Source organism: Panthera tigris, chromosome D2 (assembly GCF_018350195.1).
Source record: "Panthera tigris isolate Pti1 chromosome D2, P.tigris_Pti1_mat1.1, whole genome shotgun sequence".
Lineage (NCBI taxonomy): Eukaryota > Metazoa > Chordata > Mammalia > Carnivora > Felidae > Panthera > Panthera tigris.
In genome coordinates, this window is record NC_056670.1 from 39,661,363 (window position 1) to 39,671,523 (window position 10,161).

General features: G+C 40.0%; 1 long non-coding RNA gene across 1 annotated transcript; it reads left to right on the forward strand.

Annotated features, from left to right (window-relative positions):
• Window positions 1-335: 335 nt before the first annotated feature.
• Window positions 336-9,555, forward strand: LOC122232084. Its single transcript, XR_006209432.1, has 3 exons — window positions 336-535; window positions 7,666-7,794; window positions 9,252-9,555. It is a non-coding gene; the product is annotated as an uncharacterized LOC122232084 (long non-coding RNA).
• The last annotated feature ends 606 nt before the right edge of the window (window positions 9,556-10,161 follow it).

Here is a 10,161-nt window from a genome sequence, read left to right on the forward strand (position 1 = left end):
GCTCAGGTCATGATCTCGAGGTCTGTGAGTTCAAGCCCCGCGTCAGGCTCTGTGTTGACAACTCAGAGCCCCTCCCCCTGCTCACACTCTGTTTCTCTATCTCAAAAAGAAAGAAAGATTAATTTTTTAAAGTGTATTTATTCGTTTTGATAGGGGGGAGAGGCAGAGGGAAGGAGAGAGAATCCCAAGCAGGCTCTGTGCTGTCAGCACAGAGCCCAACACAGGGCTCGATCCCACCAACTGTGAGATCACCCACCAACTATGAGATATGACCTGAGCCCAGGTCAAGAGTCGGATGCTTAACTGACTGAGGCACTCAGGTGCCCTTAGGGGGTTAGAACTTTTAGTCACTCTCCTCTCACACATACCTCCAAGGAGGGGAGAGGGGCTGGAGGCTGAGTCAGCCAAGAGACAGTGACTTAATCAATCCTGACTATGCAGTGAAGCCTCCGTAAAGAGCCTAACAGACAGGGTTTGGAGAACATCCAGGTTGGTGAACACGTAGAGATGGGAGAGAGAGGCACACCTAGAGAAGGTATGGAAGCTGTGTACCCTCTCCCCGTGCCTCACCCTGTGTATGTCTTCATCTGGCTGTTGATTTGTATCCTTTATCACATTATTTAATAAACTGGTCCTCAAAACTAAGCTTTTCCCTGAGTTCTGTGAGCCGCTCTTGCAAATTAAGAGAATCAAGGAGAAGGTCATTGAAACTTCCAGTGCATAGAAGATTGGTCAAAAGTATGCAGGTAACAGCCTGGAGCTTGCAAAACCGGCCTCTGAAGTGGGGGGAGCAGTCCTTAACCTGTACAGTCTGCTGTTACCTCTGAGTAGGCAGTGTCAGAGGTGAGTTGAATTCTTAGACTTCCTCCTGGTGTTGTAGGGGATGTGGGGACCCCCCCAACCCGACACACACATTGGAATTGGGTCTGAAAATCTTAAAAGAGTTCCAGATTTATAAAGTCATTTTCTATGTTCTTCTAAGAAACTGGGGCATGACTGAAAGTTTTTAGAGAGTGATTAAATAACCTCAGAGTTTGCATTCTATGTGAAAATTCCAGAAATCATGAATTTGAAAGGATTTGTGCTCATTCCAACTTTATGTTCTCAGTCCACGTAGAGGTAGCATGGTAGAGCAAATAAGGCATTTTTAAAATTCATTCATTTTATCACTCACTTACACATTCGACAAACATTGGTAAACACCGACAATCTGCCAGGTATTTGATTAGGCACAGCTAAGTGAGTAAATAAACAGGATCATCTAACCTGGTGAGAAGCACTCTAAAGAAAAACATCAGTTTCACATGATGGAATGTGAGGTAAATTGTAATATGAGAACCAAGTGATGAAAAAAGGAAGGCAAGTAAAACTTATGGGAGGAACACTTCAGGCAAAGGAACAAGTTCCAAGGCTCCAAACCAAGAGAACCCAGAGTGATTGGAGCCTGGTCATCAAGGAGCTTGTTAGGAGATGAGGCTGGGTCAAGGCTATGACAAGGGGTTTGAGTTTTATTTTCAATGAAGCTAAGCTCCCGGAGGACTTCAAGTGGAAGCTGGTGACCATACGTTACATTTTAAAGGCTCCCTCTGGTTTCTTTGTAACAAATGTTTCTATATGTTGCAATCATGGGGTTCATTTACACACACACACACACACACACACACGCACACGCACACGCACACACAGACACAAAAATCACTTCTCTCATTTTGGGAATAGGGTAGGAATGTAGGTTCCTACCTTTTGTAATGTTAAGCTTGGTCATATTATTGGCTTTGGCAAACGAATTACAAGCAGAGGTGATTTGTGTGACTTCTTGGTCAAAGTTTTAAAGAGCCCTTTCACAATTTATTATGCCCTTTTTGTTCTGCTTTGGGGATCATATGTGGAGATTGGAGCCTCCATTAGCTAGATTCCAGAAGGTCTCAGATGTGCTGAGCACTTTCTGTGTACTCCTTCCTCACTTGTTTAAGCCACTGAGATTTTTGCTTTGTTTTGTTACCACAGCATAATCTAGACTAACTGATCAACACGGCATGTTTAGGGAATTTCCATCTGAGTCCTGACTTGCCAAGCTAGAAGCCATAACCCTATTTCCTAGCTTCTTTTGTGGTAGGAGCACAAGTGTGATATAGGCATTTTCTATCTCCTACTTTTTCAGTTTTGGAAGATTGTATGTTTCTAGGAATTTATCCATTTCTTCTAGGTTGTCCTGTTGTTGGCATCTAATTTTCCATAGTATTCTCTTATAATCCTGTGCATTTCTGTGGTATCAGGTGTTACTTCCCCTTTTTCTTTTCTTATTTTATGTATGTGAGTACTTTCTCTTTTTTTCGTGACAATTCTGGCTAAGGGTTTGTCAGCTTATTTATCTTTTCAAAGATCCAGTTCTTGGTTTTATTAATTTTTTTCTTTTCTTCTTTTTTTTCTCTCTCTCTATCCTTTTTCTCTTTGTGTCAGTTATTTCTGCTCTAATACTTATTATTTTCTTTTATTCACCTTGGGTTTTGTTTGCTCTTCTTTTTCTAGTTACTTCAGGCGGAAGATTAGATTGTTTGAGTTTTTTCCTGTTTCTTGAGGTAAGCCAGTATTGCTATACTTGCTTCTTAGAACTGCTCTTACTACAGAGATTTTGGACCATTGTGGTTTCATTTTCATTTGTCTTCATGTATTTTTTTAGATTCATTATTTATTTTGAGAGAGAGAGAGAGAGAGAGAATGACTAGGGGAGGGGCAGAAAGAGAGGGAAACACAGAGTCTGAAGCAGGCTCCAGGCTCTAAGCTGTCAGCACAGAGCCCAATGTGGGGCTCAAACTCATGGACCCTGAGATCATGACCTGAGCCAAAGTTGGACGCTTAACTGACTGAGCCACTGAGGTGCCCCTAAGCTTCTTAAAAAATGTACTATTTCCTTAATCCCTTAGTATGTAAATGTTTATTATGATTCTCTGGAACATTGAGAGCTACAGTTTTTTTTGGAGCAGAGTTCAGGAAATTGAGGTATACATCACTTTCTCTTAAAGTTTTCTGCTTTAAATTTATAGATTCTGAGAAGTAAAGACATTTATTAGTAAATCATTTGCTGGTTGGTAAGTTTTACCATGAACTCCTGTTGGTGCACAGAAACATGTTAAAAAATAACCCTATTAAACTGTGTATTTTTCCTCAAAGATATATAATCACTGTCTTTGACTAATAGTGATTAGTCACTTTGACTAATCAGTCAACACACCAAGAAATTTTTGGTCTCTTTAGGGAGAGTAGACAGAACTAAATATAACGTAAAAGAATGTTCGTCTCTAAAGGGAGTTAAAGTTTATCGGGAGTTTTGAGCCTGGAGAGATTCCTCACACCTGGGGTCACCTTTACTTTAAGAGACAAGACTTCTGGCCATCCTCCGCTGGCTTGGCCAGTGCCATTGAGCTTGTAAAGTTCTGTGGGATCCTGCTCTGCATTGGTTTGGCTGCTTGCCCTGATGGAAATTCTCATTTCTCCATCAGCCGATACCATAAACAAATATGCTTTATGTGCTGCTTTTGTGCTTATAGGATCGGCATGAAATATGGCCTTGGGCCACTTGAAAATGTAACTATAAAATTTTATGGGGGATAATGGTTCCCAGAGTGCTGTCCCCCATCTTCTACACTCAAACAACTTTTATGCAATGCCTACTGCTTCGGCAATAATTGACATGTCCTTGCAGAAACCAATCCAATCTCTGACTATTAATTATTTTTTAATATAAGATGGACTATTTAAACAAATATTCATGCTAGTGGAGCTTTGTGAAGAAGGGCCACGGTGAGGCTGAAGGAGAGGGGCTGCCCAGGAAAGGGTGACCAGCCATCCAACCAAGCTTCCACCGGGGGTCTTCACTTTCTTTCATCCATCAACCTTGTCTGTGGGCTCACCATCATTCTTTCTGGTAACCCATGCTTTGAATGCCCCCAGAATTTTGTGTTTTGGCTTCCCGGAGTCTGGTTTATGCTTAAAAATAGTTCACAAATAGATGTTATTTTGCTGTCTTTCCACCTCTCCTCCCTACCCGCCTCCCACTTCCTTTGTTTCTTATGTTTTGAAATGGATAACGTAAGCCCGTTTCTCATGTCATAACACACTGTGATCATTGGTCTGCTCAAGACCTTTTTTGGTTTTGGTTTTGTTTTCAACAAAACTGTGACTTTGTGTCTTCATTTCACGTAGTTGTTTCTATTTATACCTTTATGGAAACTTTTTCTGATTTGACTAATGTGGGTTTTTTTTCTTCTTTGGAGGGAGAAGCTGGAGATTCCCAAAGTTTGGACTGATATGTCATCTTTTGCACTCATTTATGGAAGTGGTATTTTCATAAATATCTCATTCTCTTTCTTATTTATTTTATACAGTTCCATGTTATTACTATGGAACCATGTTTGTACATATAATCTATTGCTTCCAATGATTATGGAGAAGAAGTTCAGTGTATATTCAACATGCTTAACTTGTCCAAATGATAGCCACTTACACCAGGTCTAACTCTCTGCTACCAGGCACTGTAATGAACATTTTTATACGTGTGCCCTTATGGATCTGTGTGAGACTCCTTTGTGGCATATGATCTAGAGAAAAAAGTTGCTGGGTTATATGTATTGCATGCATTCTCAAGAGTGATATTCTTTGAGTATGACCACAGGAAATGGCCAATAAAAATGGACACTGTCCATGGTTCTGGAGCAAGTTCCTGGGGGACCTCAGTTCTGCCAGGTATTACTATTTGAGGTAATGGACCATGAATGATCTAAAGGTTCCCTGAGAAAGATCCAGGTTATTTGTGGTGGCAGGAGGCAATTGAGAAGATCGAGAAGAAGCAGCTGTCAACCAATCAGAACAAAAACATTAACAGATACATGGTTCCTGTGCCTCCAGCTGGCACAGGAACTCATGTATTGACTCCATAGTGCCAGGCAGGGTCTCTGGAATGGAGCCCTGGTCCACACTCCCAAGAGCAGTGGGGGAATATTTTGAAAAGATGGACTTCTATCACTCCATCAGTTTGTTTCAGTGGTTTTTTCAGATTTCATTTTTTTCTCGAGTCAGTTTTATCATTTTTTTATGTTTCCACATTTGCAAATATTATAGAGGTTTTCAAATGCACTTATATATCATTAGTCAATATTCTCTCCCTCTCCTCTTTAAAATTTCTGTGTGTCTCTTCTAAAAGCTCTGAAAGCCCTAGCAGACATTATTAATAAGAGTGGTCAAGTTATATGTTTCTCCAGAAGTATTTCTTTTCTTTCCTTCCCTCCTCCTCCTCATTATTATTCTTATCCCTCTTTTCCTCTTGTTTGGGCCCTCCTCTGACAGTCTTACATGCTGTGCACAGAAGTAAACTATGGTCACCACTGTGTCTTTTTCTACATACACGCATGTCCAATGCTGCTACTTCTTATGAGCACTGCCCTGTCCATCATGTTCTGCCTCAGCCTCCATTATATAATACCAACTCCCAATTGACTCCAACTTTATTACTGAATACAGCAGCCCAGTGGCCCCACTGCTTCTACCTGTCAATCGTGTTGCAACGGTATCACCATCTTCTGGCAGATATGACGTTGCCCTCCTGCCACCTTTCTGCACACTTTTTCACTGCAGTGCCCCAAACAAAGGGCATTCTGTGTTGAATCTACTTTTTATGACTCTGTGAGAAAGATTAATAAGAGCACATGTGTCCTAGTATTTCAGAGAGATTTAGGAAGCCAGATCTGGAAGCTTTTAGTTATAGCCACCAACCCTTTCTCTACGACTCACATGCGAATATTGAAGGCCTGGATCAGGAGACAGATTTTTACGTCAAATAATAATGTTCTTCTTCTGAAACAGAGGCCAAGCTTGTTTGCTTGGTATTTCTGTCTTCGGGTGTGAAGGCTCCTCCGTTCCCTAAGGAAATGGACTTTTAGTAGATTAACTTCCATCAGTTCAGCTATGTCAGTACCCCAGGGATGTACATTGCTCCTTCTCTCCATTCCATCCAAATAAGAATGCCAAGGGAGAAAATAACTAGAAGATGGATAAAATGTTGGCAAGGGCCTAGTCAGTGTACCTTTGCTCCAAATATACCAAGTTACAGAGTAAACAAAAAGAGTCAGATAAAGTGGGCACAGATGACAGGTAATAGAGCATTAGAGTAATTTACAATTACAAATATGTCTGGGAAGTGCTTCCACCTCTGGATCGTATTTGGATGAGTCTTGGCAGTCAGAATTCATGAACCCACCTGCCCTGGGGATCATTTTGTCTCTTCAGTATGGCTTGTATCTCTTTACTGATTTAGTCAGTATGCATTATGTATCATAATCTCCAAGAGGCCAACATGATACTTTTCATTTCCAGGTTCTTATGAACCTTTCTTCCATTCCCCTACCTATGCAACAGATATTCTAAATCTTATAACACTTTTTCTATAATTTTTAAAGTTTAACTTAACGTCTGTGCTGGCTGACATGGTATGACATTCTTAAGCTTTTGACACCTTTTTCTTTATGAAAGAACCATTGATGAAGGCTAATGGGAGGTAAATTGTAATGTTCTTTTGTGCTTGAAGGAGTTACTTGTGGAATAAGAGAGAGAAGGCTTGAGGTTGAGTCCCAGATCACCAGCTCCTCAGACCTATGGCTGTGGCTAACTCATTCAACCTTTGTAGGTAGACTACCAGGCTTCTTTCTATGATAAAAAGTAGGATAATTACCCCTGGCTATTATGGTACCACTATTGAATAAAAATCGGTACGAGAACACTTTATTGTCTCTAAATTTTATGCATGTATAGCAAGATGGATAATATTTTATTTTCTTAACAACTGACTAGGGGCATTCTTCTTAGAATAGAACTAACTTTATTGAGTCGATAATTTGATGAGTATGCTAGGGGTAGAAGTTAAACCTCTAGTTGAACAGAGTAGCACAAAGTCTTCAAACTAAAATTTTGAACTGAGAACTTATAGAAGAGATTAGGGAATGTGTGATGAGTAGAGGGCATTGTAAGCACCCTGAGTATCTCTTTGTGAGAAATGTAGTATCTCCACTTGAATCTCACCCATCCCCACCCTCAGTCTTTACCATGTATCCAACACATCTGAATGTGTTGTAAAATCTGGTGGAAGGGGTCGTTTTTCATTTTGAGAAAGCCACTTCTGAAAGTGGTTGGAACGCAAGGTGTATGGTTGGGGTGCTTGCTCCTGCAGCATCTTTGTCTATACCAGATACATCGTTTTAGATGAACTGACCGAGAAGAAAAGAAACACAGTTGTTGAGTTAAATTCCTGTGGACGAATACTTCCCACCATTATTTCTTTGTAAAAGTTACGAGCAAATGTAACTACCAACCCCAAACCATGGCAGTGCAGGTCAGGCACTGGGAAAGAAATATGTTCCACTCGTATAGACAGCTTGGAAATTGAAGACCAAGTATAGGGTTCCTAGAATGTGCAATGGTTCCTAGAACATGGCAGAAAGAGTAGCTGATAGCTTAATTTGGGCTATAGAACCAGGGTTTCTTCTTGGTAGAGAAGGGGAGGGTATGAAGACATAGGCCTAGGGCAAGTTCTCAGCATATGGGTGCTCTGCAATTAGCATACAGACTTGAGAGCAACCATTTATGGTCAATATCACAATTTCTTCTGGGTTACAGTTGGTGGAAAGGCTCCCTCTTCTGGGCCAACATCCTGAAGTTCTCGGAAGCCTATGAATTCTGCCGGAAGTCTGGAAAGATGGCCACGGTTCCCAAACGTCTGGGAACCATAATCTAGAAGATGGTGAGGTGAGAGATGGCAACTGCTAGATATGAGTCCGTTACTGGAACTGTGTTTGGAATAAAGGCAGCAAGAGGAAGAGAAGCTTAATCCTCAGGTGTCCAGGGAGAGGCCCTGGACAGAGTGAGAAAGGCTTGTTCATTAGGAAACACTCCCCTGCCTTGACCCTCAGAGGAGCAGACCCACCCCCTACCAAGTTCCATATTCTGATCCTCTAAACCCTGCCAGGACAGAGGCAAAATCAAGGCACACCTGAAGAGGGCCAAACAGAACAGCAGGCCTCTGCATATGTGGGATACCCTTGGTTATTCTCATCTTTCCCTCATGTAACTTTGACATGAAAGTTCTTATTTTTTGTCCTTGGACCCAATTTAGCAAAATCCCCCATTTGAACCTCATGTTATCCATAGAAATGTAAGCAAGAATGCACAGAGTGAGATGGAAGAGTTTGCAAATGTTATGTCACTGAGACAGACCTTCCTCTTATCAATGGTGGAAACTTGGCACTTGTTAAGAGAATTTACTCAAAACTTGAGACTACGTGCATTTCAATATTGGACTTGAAAACTATCCCTTAGGGCTGCTGAGGAATTATTTCACTATCAGGAGAAATTATCTTTCCTGGCTTTTCATTTATTATTGATTAGAGTCCAGACACTGAAATTAACACATAAACTTGTAGGGATTGAGGAGTTATAAACGATTTTTGATCACCAGAAGTGGAAATGCTTTTCTTTCAGATAGCAAAATATAATCCCAAAGATCCATAGTTTTATGGTCCTGTAGAATTTTGACTAGTTGTGCATGTAACTTAGCAAAATCATTTCACTATCCCAGTTGAGCCTGACTATATAAATTTCTGTTCCTTAAATGCTCTTATAACAGCTTTACAAGCCTGTTGTTTAACTCATTAATAAGTTAAATTATCTTTGATATGTTGGTACAAGAGTCATGTTTTACTTTATTGTAGAAACATACATTGAGAGACTGACAGAAAAGTCTGGACAGTGAAAGAAACTCCCGTCTAGTAATTTTTACTCCTCTTCCAAATAAACCAGAGTCTCAGTTGCATCTCGTGACTGATTCCTTGATTTTAACCATTCATTGTGCGTAAACTTAAATCCCAGGGCATTTATCTTGTTGTATATACCCGGATAATTTATAGAAAGAATATGAAACTCAAGTCATGCAGAGTAGACACCATTATCATTTGGGCTCAACACTGTAATTTCCTACTGCTTGTCTGTCATCATTCTAAGGTTTCTTGTTTGATAAAGTCACCTCTGTTTCTTTTTAATGCTACCCACTCAACGCATATATCTGAAAACTGCTTATTTTCCCCCTGTTTACGTATGATGAGAAAATGCCTACTCATATTTAAAAGTATGAATTACTCTGATTTGAATAGATGTTCTAGCTCACTCACTTTTTCTTCCTCTTTTTCTGTGATTCTTAACTTTTTGAGGGTACACTTAGGTAATCTAATGAGACCTTTGGATCCCCCACGCTGGAAAAGATGGACATATACGTGATGTTTTGCAAATAATTACAAGATTCGAAAGATCCTATGGAGCTCGCTCTGTGAATCAATCAAGAATCTGGGAGCCACAAATCAGGAGACCCTCCTCTACCATTAAGTAAAGCCTTCCTATCTTTTTTTTTTTTTTTCCTGTTTCTAAATCCACATCCCTAGCCTCCTGTTTGAATTTTAGGACCATGTCCTGGGTTCTGTTTATAACCAAACTGTTTCAGCATCTTATTTCGTTCTGCTCCTGTGTCTCCCTTAGCATTGCATTTAGTTTTAACCATAATATGATATACATTTTTGGGACATGAATTGTATCTTTCACAAGAGATATGGTCTCATCTTATTTCTCTAATATATACTTTTCTTGATGTAACTTGAACTCCTAAGCCATTTATCTTGCCTTATGACTTTCCACATACCGCTAAAATTTAACTATGTGAGATGGAAATAGAAAAAAAGTCAAATGCCAGTTGATATTGTAAGTAATACCCACTCTTTGGGGCCAAGTGAACAACCCTTAGATAAAAGTTATCATCCTCACTGTATTGTTTTTAAAGAGGTTGTATTTTCCACTATACTATGGGTCCTTAGAAGCATACAAATATTATCATCTTTGAATTGTTCCCGTCCTGAGCGGACCATTTGGCACGGAGCAGCAGTTCATAAAACAGTTGAATGGATAATGAATGATCGAAGGTATTTGAAAAATTCTTTTCCTTCAAGCAGATATTGTGTTTTTCAGTCTCATGGTTCAATTACTGTTGGATTAGTTAGTAAACATACCCCACTTTCCTTCCAAGCGATCTATTACTATTGACATTGTGATTAATAATTCTAGTGTATAAAC